The 13,619-nt window shown below is 38.0% G+C and overlaps 1 long non-coding RNA gene across 1 annotated transcript; it reads left to right on the top strand.

Annotated features, from left to right (window-relative positions):
• The first annotated feature begins 545 nt into the window (after positions 1-545).
• LOC101483855 (uncharacterized) lies at positions 546-13,417 on the top strand. The gene is made up of 3 exons (XR_191071.2): positions 546-717; positions 11,028-11,127; positions 13,263-13,417. It is a non-coding gene; the product is annotated as an uncharacterized LOC101483855 (long non-coding RNA).
• Positions 13,418-13,619: the final 202 nt, after the last annotated feature.

Genomic DNA, 13,619 nt, shown 5'->3' on the forward strand with positions numbered 1-13,619 from the left:
TAGAACTTCGGCTCTTTGAAAGTATCTGCACAGAAAGCAATGCTATCAAATATTTTTAGACATAAGTTGTAACAGCCGCCGTTTTCTTTGTGAGCATTTATTACACGCCGTACTGCGGGGAAAAGCCTGTTCTAACGTTTGAGTCTAAGGTTTATTTTTTAGCACTTGGCGGCTCTTTTTTACTTCTCATCCGTAAATAATCTGCTCTTTCACGTGATTCAGTTTATTTTGAAAAGTCTCAACAGGATCTTAAGCTTTATTGCGATGCTGTTACCGTCGTTGTTGCTAACCACAACGCATAAAAACAGGCGCTTGTCCGTCCGTAGTGTGGTTATATTAAATATAAGAGAAAGAGAGAACTTTAAGAAAATTATATAGCCACTACAGTGACCATCAAAAGGATGAAAAAATATTGCCGTAAACAGTTTATTTTGCGACACCACGAAACAAACCATAGCGTAAAATGAAACGATAGACGTTTTTATATCGTCATCCGATATATATCGTTATATCGAACAGCCCTACTAATTGATACTAAACGTTACTATAGAATTAGATGCTCATTTACAACCTTTTTAGACCAGCACAGCCACAACTTCACATACGAAATACACAGCCTCTCTCCTCACTAGCAGCTGAACATGTGAACAGTAGAATCGCATACTTGAAGAAGTATCTTAAAGATTGTCATCCTACTCTTTCTGAAGAATTCAAGAGGTCAGTAAAGCTTCTGTTTCACCAATATCTAAGTATCCAACAGTTATAACGCATCTGTTAACCTTAGCCATTGAACTGTTAGCAACTAACCACATTAGCTGTGTGTGGCGTTATTACTGAGCAGCTATGTCTTCTGCTTTAACTATGTAGTGCTTTGGTCAACAACTGTTGTTTTTAAAAGTGCTATATAAATGAATAAACTTGAAACTGGAATCTATGTCTAACAATAAAACAATAATGCTAATGTTGGAGCTGGGCAGTAGAGTTATCAGTCCTGCTGAACTGTAGTATTAAAAGTAGTGTTATTTTAACATGATAACACAATTACTATGTTTCACAATTACAGATTTCTGTTGACTGAGGCAAAGAAAAGTCTACCAGCAAATAGACAGAAGCAGTGGAATCCTACCTTATTAACTCTATTTGACCAGCAACAAACATATAGTGACAAATCATTAGGAACACAGGAGATAGACAGAACTCTAGTGATATCATGAAAAACCTTATTGTATTAATTAAACTGATAATTTAAAAAGTTTCTATTTTCATCTCACTTTATTTGAATTTTTGAAAGGTATATATTTTTCTATGTTATGTGAGAAAAAGAAAGCTTTAAATGGAAATGTCTCTGGGGATTAAGCTGTTGGCTCACTTAATTAGCACATCTAGTCAGCACTCAGGTGTGTGCAAAATTCCCTTTGGAGTGATACATTACGGCAATCACACAAAAAGAATGCCAACCAAGCCAAGGCATACACAATCACCTCTCCACCACTTAACATAAATACTCCACTTTAAGCAGACCCAGACTCCAACATTGTGAGTCTGTATGTAATAGTGGGGAACCTTTGATGCACTACAGCTATTGCTGTTCAGTGCAGGATGACAAGGTTTACATTCAGTCCAGAGTGAAAAATATAAGAGCATCAAAGTTATCTCTCTCATCGTGATTCAGCGAATTTGTTCTTCCGAGCTGATGCAAACAAAGAGTGCTGCTGCATTGAGAATGAAGATATTTTATATGCAGGCACATTCAACCTGTTAAAAATTGTATGTGACACTTGAAAAAGCCTCTGCTGTAACGATTAATCTGTGCCACAGACGCTGTTGTCTACATCTATTAAAAACACAGCGAGCCTTTGCGCACTGTTGCATTGGATGACATCTTTCTCCAATCCAATAAACACTTGACATTGTTGTTAAGTTTGATTGTATTCCCCCGATTGTAAATACAGGGGAAAATCAGTAGAATCGACAGATATTATATGTACTAGATGTACATTTCAGTGATGTTTGGAAAGAAAAATATATATTACTGGCTGTGTAAAAGAATGGATGTAGTGCAACGATGTTTCTATGTCAGCTCAATATGCAGGATCTGTCTTTCACTGACCCTTATAAGCAGCCCATGAGGGATGATAAGCAGATTCACATTTTGCCCAACTGATGAATACTGATGGGATTTTTTTTGACAGCGATGATGAATATTTTGACAGGTCCCATTTCTTCAGCCATTGCTGATGATGTGGAAAAAAAACTCAAGAGGATATATATATATATATATATATATATATAATTTTTTTTCTTCATGTTAATCCATGTGAATTAATGTGAGATGTCCATGGTGCAGTGCATTCAGAGTAAATGCTGAATAAAAGCTGTGAGAAACAATAGACCTAGATAGGAGCTGTGATGCTGTTTGCCTTTTAAGATTACACTGAGCTGTCATCATTGGCTTATACTAATGAAAACAAGCTTATAAAGATGATGTGGCACCATTCTTTTACTTTGCGCACTACATTATGAGTCACAAGGAGAGATTCCAACTAAACACAGCATGCAGCTCTGGAAATATTTACTTTTAGTACTCAACTCAGTCTCATTAAATCCCCACTACAGTAAGAAAAATCTTATCAGTCTAATACCAGTGCTTTTATTGCTATAAAAACAATTGTTTTTTAGACCACAGCCTGGTGATGTCTTGTTTATAAAGGAAGCCATTATGTTTGACCTTGAGACATGTGTGTATCTAATTGCTATTCCTGCTCAGCAAAAAACGCTAAATGCTATGACTGGCAAATGGAAAACAGCTTTGTGCACACGATGGACAGAGAAAATGTCATGCACACTTGTAGGTGGATGATCTGGAAATAAACTGGACAAGAATTAATGTGGGCAGGGAAATTAATCCAAACTTAGCTCATAAGGTCAGTCTACTAACTTTTTCTCAGACTTAAATTTCTCAGCATTGGAACAGATTTCCTTTAAAGTTTCTGCAGACATTTGTGGATCCCTGGAGATTTTAATGAGCCTTATTTTCTCACCAAAGCGAACAAATTTCATACTAGCATGCATGTTCCCTGCAGGAAGAAAGCTGGAGTGTTTCCACAAATTCTATGCAATGCTGCTTAAGCCTCACATAAATATTGAGCAGCTTTAAGACTAAGGGTAAGGTAAAATTTCCTCCCCTGGACTGACTGAAAGCTATAGAAATTGATACACAGTCAGCTAAAGAAGCTAGAAGTATGGCAGATATTTAAAAAAGTTGTTAAGCTATGTGTAAGGGGAGTTTGTGAGACTTTGTTGTCTTTATAAAAAGACAGATCCTACTCTAAGTGTGTGGGCAACAAAGGCCGGCCTCTTTGCTCTCATCCTTCAGGAGAACTACTGTACTGCAAATTACTCATAACCTAATAGCAGCTATAATGAAAAGGTGTCAGAATAAAGTGCGTCACAGCTTATCATGAATAGAGCTGTGTATTGGCCCCTGCACCAAATAAAACGCCTACAATTGATCAGCATGGCCACTGGAAAATGGAGCGATGTCAAAAAGATTTACCCAAAGATGATGTGGCAGTAGATGAATTATGGGAGGAAGGCCAGCCACCAAATGCTGTGGTCCTAGCATTGATGAAGATCTTATTCTGACCACCCTCCCACGCTTTGTTGCAGACTATGAACAACCCTTCATGGCAGTGTTATGTGCAGTGCCCTGCCACACTGTCATAAAGAACATGCCAAACATGATCTTTAAATCTGATCAAGCATCTGAGGGATATGACACAGAAAGCAGCCCAAGTACAGCACAAAGTCACTACTTGCTTCTTTTTATTTTTGGAAGTGGGAAACAGGTGTAGTGATTGATTAAAATGTGCAACCATCTACTGTTTGCACACATTGTTATATTCTCTGTCAAGATGATGTCCAACTGCTTCAATAATTTTGAGGTGTGCGCTGTAGAGAGGCCAGTCCATTACTGTGTTCCATTGTGTGTGTGTTTTATATCCAGGTATGCTTTTACTGATTATTCAGTGTATTTTCAGTTTTGTCATGCTTTTTGATGAGATCTTTAACACCATTGACTTAAGTGGAACACCAACCAATGACAGAGCCTCCACCATGTCTTATAGATTTCTATAGAAACGCATTGGTGTACCTCTTGGCTGACCTCCTCCATGCATATTGATGACAATTTAAACCAGAAATTTCAAAATTGAATTAATAACTAATTAGACCTGTTGCCAGTGATTTTCAGACCAGCTCTTGTGTTATTGGCATGCCTCAGGTCCCCCTCTTTCCCTTCTTTAAGAATGACTTTCTTTTCTGCTGAGATCACTTCTGATGAGACTTTAGCAAACAGTAGATTGATCAACTGCAGGGTCAGATGCATCCTTCTTTTGTCCTTTCTGGCCCAGTTTACACAAATTCTTTTTAACCTCCTAAATCCCGAGGAGTGAACTTCTGGTTTCACAGGATGTGACACCAGGTTTGTTGTATAAATAAAAAATAAATCTCACCTAAAAGATATTTGTACGAACACTAAACACAGCTAAAAGAGCAAGTAATCAAATTCTACAAAAAATGCAAAACATGCATTTTCCTCTTCACCCGACGGCATGTTCTCGGACAAGCAATGTATCAGATTCCTAAACTGGAAGTTTCATCACACTCCAAACAAAATTCACTGAACGAGCAGCAAAAGGGGACCAACGTTATGCTTCATGTTTGAAAAACATTATCATGAATCTTCCAAAAGCTTCCAAAACTTAAAGGTACTATAATAAAAATGCACGACTTAATCTCTCCGTGTGTTTCGAGAGCAGTATCCCTTCAAAAATCTAGATTTTCTGCTTTGTTCGCTTGTTTACACATAAAAATAAATTATGTACCAGTCTACCATTGTATACAATAGTGTTGTCATCTATGCTTTTGCTTTGTTTTGTTGTTTTCAAAAATCAACTACAATGAGAATTACTCTGTTTCACTTTGTCAGCATCATCCTTTCAAAGGTAATAATCAAATGCTGATTCATGGTTTCCTTGAATTTTTGTTTTACCACACATTTTCAAAAATATAGAGAAGAAAGGATGGCGTGAGTTTGTAATAGCAGACAAACGGTCAAACTCCTGTGGCACCAGACACCATGCTGAGATATGCCAAATTTTTGCTAATAGCTTTTTGAGAATCACTTTGTTGGTGCTAAAATACTATTTTATGCCTAAAATAACTGGGATGTGTTATAGTTTGCATTTTTCATAGATTCAAAAAACCAGGAACTGTTTTTCAACTGACTCATAGTAATAAATTGTGTAATGATACAATTTAAAATTGGCTCTTTGGTTAGTTGTCTGTTATGTGTAGACCCAGCACTGGTTCACCACTTCCACAGGAGCCTTTTCAGGCTTGGAGGATTCATGGATCAGTGTAAAATCACTTAGCAAACAAACAAACAACATAGATCCTGTTCATGTTTTCCCTGGGCTGTACTGAAAATAGGTGAAAAACCAGCCAAAGGCCTAAAAAAAACAAAAAACAAAAAAAAGTCTGGCTTTTTGGAACCACAATTTGAGGAAATAAGAGATGGTTGGAGACTTTAGCACAGTGCTATAACTGCTGCTAACATACCTGGTACTAGAACAATTTTGAAGTCCATGCCTCACCAGATCAAAGCTGTTTTGTCAGACGAAACTTCAGGAAGGTGGGTTTACTGTTTTGACTCATCAGGGTAGATACATATATTGACTAGAGAAATAACTCTCTCAGCCAGAGGAAATGCCATTTATCCCAGATCAATCATCAAGTCAGTTCTTGTCTTTTGATTACGTTCATCCATTTTGAAGTTCATACAAGTGAACTTTGTTTATCATAAATGTCTGGCATTCTTTTGATCTTGTGGGTCATTTTGGAAGATGATCTCAAAGCCTGGGGGTGTCTTTGTACTTCAGTCATCTGTATCCAAAGCATGACACAAAGCAAGCTCACTGGTCTGATTAAAGCTTGACAGAACAATCACAATTTCAGGAACAAATCAGAATTTTTGAAAAAGAAAATGGATGTAAAATGTTGAATATAGTATTTTGGGAATAATTTCCTTTCCTCTTGAAGTCCCCACTGGAGAAAGGGGGGGAAAACAAATTAGAAATAACCTCACTGGGAGAGGGTCAGGCATCTGCTACAATCTCCCCTCCGTCAGTTGGAGAAAAGAGGCAGCTTTGCATTCTGAGGCACATACAGCTTCCCTGAGCAAAACATAAAGTCAAATAGCATAGAAAGATTTCACTACCATGACCTCTACTAAGACGATTCCTATATACTACACACAATTACTGTGTTATTGACTTGCAAAACAATGTTCATGCCGTATCTATCTGGGACCGAGCAAGTAATCAGTGAGACATATGGGATTAGGTGTTGAGGGTAATGATTGGTTCTGTTGTTGTTTTTCCTTTTTTGCCCACATTTATGGATAAATGAAGGTACTTAACATAAGATTCTTTATCTGAATTCCCAGCCAAAGTCATTGTTTGCTCCTTTTAATTCAGAACAACACATTTTTACAAAATAGTCTTTACAAAATGTGTCAATATAGTTCAAGTGGCAAGTTGTCAAATTGTTGTAACACTATGCTACATAACAAAAACATCTGTTGTAATGAGCCTTTAAAAGCACAAACCAAGCAGTCTGCAAAAGCACTGAAACAGACTAATGTTGGTGTGACCCGGCCATGCTAAGTGACTCATGTTATGTTCATTTTAAAAGATAACCCACACTGAAAAAAAGGGATTGTCCAGCTCTTGGATTTACGTAAGCATCTTGCATGTATTTAACACAATTGCCTCATGCTTTAAAGTTAAGTGTAACTATATAGTGTAGAAACTACATGATATGCAGAGAGGCTAGATTAAATTGTTCATATCATGTTCAAGTGAAGTAAGTCAATAAAATATCAATGTTAAATCCCGCGACACTGCACGGGTTTCAGACTCGCGCTCTTTAGATCGTGGTTTCAGGAAGGCATCCATCTCAGTCAAGTTGAGCAGCCACCTCTACTTTTTTTAGTATACCAAAAAAAAGTAAATTGGGTAGTTGTTACATTAAAAAAGTCTAACTTGTAATTTAAACACAATAATTTCATGTTTCTATGAACGTAACTAAATCATGAAGAATCTGTACGAATTTCAACAACTTAATTTCTTCTTGTTGAGACGACCTGATACAATCTAGTAAGAGCGGTTAGTTGCTGAACTCATGAAATTCACAAGATCGCACAAGATTTCAAACTGCAGGAAAATCACTGGAGTTATAAGAGGCAGACAACTACACACGCACCACGTGCATGCTATTGCTATTTATTGTGTATTATTACAAAAACAAAACAATTCTGCATCAAATACAGGAAATTATAGCTTTCCTACATTTCCTAGATTGTTGGCATGGTGGTTAGTGCTGTTGCTTCACAGTAAGAAGGTCCTGTGTTCAAATCCACATTTTGCAGGTTTCTCTCTGGGTATTCTGGTTTCCTCCCGCAGTTAAAAGTCATGCAGTTATTAGAGTCAGGGTTAACTGGTGATTCTAAATTACCTGTGAATGTAAGTGTAAATGGTTGTTTGTTTCTATGTGATAGACTGGTCAGCTGTCCAGGGTGTACCCTGCCTTGTAACCTATTACTTCAGGGTTATTTCCCAGCCCTCCTGCAACCAGGATAAAGATAGAAGGATGGTAGTTGTTGAAGACCCATTCAATTTTCATGGTAACCAGGATCTAGACTTTGTTGAACATTATGTAATATGAAGACAGCATGTAGTATTTAAGTGACCAAGTAGTATTGGGGTAAAAGTTATTGAATAGTGTTGAAATAAAATGACAAAATTGTGAAGGATTAAAATATTCCAAGAGCTCAACTTACTTCATCTGAATATGTTTCAATCGCGTTTTATGAACACAAAATGCACAGGTTTACTGAATATGAAAAAGTTGTGTTGATTTAACTCAGTTGTTTAAGTTTCTGCCAAAGCAAAACATTTGTGTGCAACCAATGTCCACTATTGAATCAAGTAAATCCAACATGGCCTTTTTTTCAGTGCATGTTTCGTATAGACAAAGAAGAGGCTTGAAAACTTCTGCCAGAGTATGTATTTCACTAGTTTTTGGACTCCATCATTGCCATCTCGAGAATGATCTGGCAGTTTGGATTCTTTCTCCAACATATTTAGTTCAATTAAATTCCGTTTTATTTGTATAGTGCCAGATAACCACAATAGTTGCCTCAATGTGCTAATATTGTAACACCCTACAATATTAGAAAAGAAAAAAAAACAATAATCAGAAGATCTCTTCTGAGCAAGCACTAGGCCACGGGAAAAACCGCAGCAAGACCTCGAAAAACCCGGGCTAGGAGTGAGGAGAAAGCAAACATATTTAACCTGTGTATCCAATAACTGCAGGAACTAGCTGTGTAAATATCTGTGACAGTCTGAGTGACGGTGACCACTTTCTGTGGACTTGGAGTTTTTGTTTTTTTTAACCAAAAACCAACCAAAACTAAATCAATGAATCCAGTCGAATCCAATTTGAATTCATTTAACTAATTAAAGCACATTTAAAACAACAAATTGCTTATAAATTATATAAAGGAGAGGATTACATAAAAACAAATACAAGCTACAAAACACATAGACCCAGGCACACATACCCATGTACACCAGTAACCCCTTCCAAGCAGCTGGTTTTTTAACTAATGGATATAGTTTAGTGTGAGCCTCAGTTTACAAATCCACTTAGCCTTTAATCTTATTGTAACATGTAAGGCACTGCCTGCAAAATGTCAGTAAAACAGTTTACTAATTTAATCCCAGATAAGAAAAAAAGTTGAAAATAATAATGCAGACACTGTGTGGATTTGATGTGGACAAGTATAGCCTATGCTAAATGACATGTTTACATCCAATGGAATATTTCTTTCAGTTCACTGAAAAACTAGCAATTTTGTATTCATACAGTTTCTCATTTAAGAAGTGTTACCCTCATTTTATGTGAGCCACCTTACACAAAGATGCTAAGCGTAGATTAGAAGGGGCAGTTTGATTAGGTAAGGATTTTTCTGTCAGGGGGAAGAAAAGGTAAAGGTTTGGGCCAATGCTGGCACATCCCTCCTTTCTCTTATCCCTATACTGATTAATAGCAGAGTCTCACAGTCCTCTGACAGATCACTGAGGCCCAGGGAAACCTCCAGAGATGAGGCTCCCTGCCAATTACCTTCCTCAATAATGTCTGTTCAGTGCCTGAATGACAGGGACCAGCCCCCAAGGATCTTAGTGGGCTGCTATTAAAATGAAAAGGTGCAGTCCTCATGATTGGTGAGGCTTCATATGAAAACATCTGTAGGTAGGGAACAAACGAACAGTATTATTACTAGACTTTTGCCATCTGATTCAGATTCAGCGCTGTTATATACAGGATGAGTTTGAATGTGGAGAGCCTACTAGTCAGTGAACTGTTTACAAACACACACTCAAACATATGAACTCATCATACATACGTTGTATACATAACCCCATAACCCAAAACATGTCTTAAGAATAGCACACAGCTTACCATGTGTAAAAAAGAGCAGAAATGGCATGAGCAGAAGAGATAGGAAGAAACTTTTTGATTACATGTCTGGGGAAAGGGGTGAGAGCCTTCAAGGGCAGGGCACAAGGACTTCAAACTGTGCCACCTTTGGAGAACTTCCCTCTGAGATAGTGCAGATAAGTGGGGCTGAAAGGAGAGATTAGGAGCTCGTAGCAGAGTCTGCTTCTCCCTGCTGATTTGGACATTCATTTTAATGCGACACTTAACACTTATTCAGAAGCTAGACCTGAAGACACAGAGTTCCTCTTGCTGCAGCCACACAAGTCCCTAAGCAAGGAAACGGTAGCCATCGTGGGCATCAAAAATGCATAACCCTGTGCTCTCTGTTTGTTCAGCAGCCTCACCGGTGGCATGGCTTACTGACAGCAGAGTAGTTTGCAGTCTGAAGAGAAACAGACCTGAGCTACATCCAGCAAATTAAATAGAGATTCTTTACATTTACATTACAGATACACAGAATTACTCCCCCACTGTTAAAGTACCTCACATTTCTTATTGTTTATTTATTTATTTTTTCATGATGGAAACAATATGCTGCCATAGAGACATACTCTGCGACAATGCCCTCATTCTACAAAGCCTGGTGTTATGTATAGGAGGAATTCTATACATTTAAAAAAATACCCCAGTATTTATCTTCATACCTCTGTTAACAATATAGTGGAGAGTTTTAAACCTAATCTACAATTCCATATCAGAGAAGAAACTTTTTTTATTAACATGTGAGGACTTGATGCTTAACTCCATTCTTCTACCAGCATACAGATCGATGCTGTACCAAAATCTCATTAATTGCTGCCCTATAAAGCTACTTACATCCTGCCTCCCTGAGAGTGGGACCATCCAATCCAATAGGGTCAACAGACACTCTAAAAATCAATTCTAAAGACACTAAAGGCATAAAGTCAACCACTCTGATAAGGAGCATCAGCAAAAAGGTGTAACTGAAATTTATAGAGATTTGCCTTCCTCTGCAAAAGTTTTGTCTCCACCTGTAAATTGCTTTATTGCTTTGCCTTTTCAACACTGGCAGGCTGTAGCAGAATGCAACTCGGTGTAAAACTGTGCCAAATACTTTAATAGATTAAAGTAGCAGCCACTAAATACATGGGGAAGGCACAATTTCCAAAAACTACATACGGTCAACAGATTTTTTGTTAGGTACACCTGCCCAACTACTTGTTAGTGCAAATATCTAATCAGCCAATCACATGGCAACAATTTAGTGCATTTAGGCACACAGCCATTGTCAAGACTACTTGCTGAAGATCAAACTAAGTGATGTTAAGTGGCCTTGAACACTGGATGGCTGTTGATGCCAGACAGGCTGGTCTGAGTATTTAAGAAAATGCTGATCTATTGGGGTTGTTCCTAACAGCTATCTATTGGGTTTGCAGAGAACGGTCCAAAAAAGAGAAAACATCCAACGAGTGGACGTAAAGACATGATTCCAGAGGTCAAAGGAGAATGGCAAGACACTGTCAAGCTGATAGAAAGGTAACAGTAACTTAAACATCTTAAATCTTAAAGCAAGTGAGCTATAGCAGGAGAAGGCCACACTGGGCACCACTCCTGTCAGCTAAGAACAGGAAACTCGGACCACAATTCACACAGAATCAGTAAACTGAACCATAGAAAATTGGGAAAGCATCATGTGGTCTAATGAGTCTCAGTTTCTGCTGCGACATTTGAGTGATAGGGTCTGAATTTGCCATCAGTTTGGCATAAACAACACGCTTTGTATCAACAGTTCATGCTGGAGTAGGTGGTGTAATCGTGTGGCAAATATTTTCTTTGCACACTCTTTGAGTATTTTTGCTGTTCATGTTCATCCCTCTACGACCACAGTGTACTTGTTTTCTGATGACTGCTTCCAACAGGATAATGCAACACATCACAGTCAGGTCAAGTCATCTGAAACCAGTTACTTGAACGTAGCAATGAGTTCACGGTACTCACAGTGTCTGATGAGTGTACACAGACGAGATCTGCTTTAAGTAGCTCTACAAATGATTATGGAAATAGCAAAACAATTCAGACATGTTGAGTTACATTGTGCTATAACCCTCTGTGACAGAAATCTGTCATCTCTGGACTACTCATTCACTAAACAAATCATTTGCAAAAGATAAAAGGTGAAATTTCCGATTCAGTCGTCAAACTAAATCGCTGTATTTATACGAGACCTCTGTTCTTGTTCACTTTCATGCTAAAAATTTTCTAGAATATGTGGCATGACATCATAAATGGATCTTTTATAAGATGTTTTTGCCTTTGCTTGACAGTATAATTCCAAATAAATCCAAAACTCTCTGGAGGAAACTCATTTCAAGCAATTGCAGCCACAACAACGCAGCCAATTAGAATGAGTGTACTGCAACAATGGCTCACTATCAAATAATTTTTCTCATTTCCCCTTCTTGTCCTGAACAACAACAGTGCATGGTGTGAACATCCATGTCTTTTCCTGGGCAGAGAAATTGTTGTCTTCTTCACTTCACACTGGCAAGACATATGGCTAATGGAAAAAAAGAAAAGAAAAAGTTTGCGGGCAGAGTGGCACCGGATTTTGATTTTTGTAGACGTGAGCACACCCTGGTATTTCCCCTGCAAGAAAACAACAATTTGTTCTCTTGCATTAGCTATGGCATTGACATTCAGCTCTGCTCTTGCACCCTAGCACCTAGTATATATCTACTACAAGAGATGTTTCATTTCAAGCAACCGTTGCCTGTCTTTTCCTGGTTAAAACAGACTACGTAAAAGGAGTGTAGTCCATATTCAGTGGAAAACACTACAAAGAACACTTTGTGGGCAGAATATCAATGCGTTTTTTCAGAGTAATGTGGCAAGCATGCATCTTGGCCTATGGGCTCTACTGAGCAGGAAGAGAAGAATGGGAAGCCTGAAAGTACTTAATAGTGTTTTAGTTCCAAAGGCTGGAAGGTAAAAAGAAAATTAGAATTATCTGTAATGTGGTAACAAGAAAAAGTGGATCGCTCAAATGGTGCATTTCCAGATTAAAAAAAATAATCTAACTACCAGAAAGCATTCTGGCTAAACTAGAAAAATACATGTATGACGGGTGACACTTCATAATAAAATGTCAAATGTCTCAAGTCAATTACCAGAATTAAAATGGCCTGTTTGAGTTAATTACACCAGTGAAATTTAAAACTACTTAAAATGTCAAATATTTATTCAGTACATGTCAGCCTGCAAATGGCCCAAGCCTTAAAAAAGTGGAAATTATGAAGTGCGTATAACCTTTTGTACTGAATCATGTTCACTGTATAAATTATTGCTTTGCTGATGATACCTCCCCTATGTTTAACAACTCATTGGAAATTCACAAAGGGAGCATTTCATGGCACCAGCAGTGCCACAAGCAAGATGCACACTACACAGGGTATCAATTGATAATCGCTCTTTTCATCTTTCTGAAACCCAAACCACCCTTACACACCCTCGACTCCCAACGCAGAAAACTCACGGACACGCTTGAACAAAATTTTACCAAAGAAATACGATACCAATGAAAGGGCAGAGAAGAGAGAAAGGATCCACCTCTTTGTTTGACTTGCCAGCCAACTGAATTGTCAATCCATTGACCTTCTGTCTTCTGCCTACAGGAAATCAGCGAAGGTGGCATTTGAGCGGACCCGCCTCTTCAGCTGGCTGATGAAGCTGAGGAAGTCATCGATACCTTGGTGTTTACGCTCGATCAAATCAGTAAATTACAGTTAGGTGTGAAGCATAATAACTGTGTGCATGCAAACATCTAAAAAATTTTAAAAAATAAATAAATAAACAGAAATAATCACTTCTATCATCGCTCCAAAATGATGCTGACATTCGAACAGCTCTTTTAAATGTGTGAAGTCAGGGGCAAAGATGTGTACAGTGGTAGGCCTGCTGTAATCCCTGCAGGTGCGAGCTGATCTCTCTGCCTTGGCTGGTTTTACCCATATCACTCAGGATTCTGAGCT

This window comes from Maylandia zebra, linkage group LG9, assembly GCF_041146795.1.
Source record: "Maylandia zebra isolate NMK-2024a linkage group LG9, Mzebra_GT3a, whole genome shotgun sequence".
Taxonomy (NCBI): domain Eukaryota; kingdom Metazoa; phylum Chordata; class Actinopteri; order Cichliformes; family Cichlidae; genus Maylandia; species Maylandia zebra.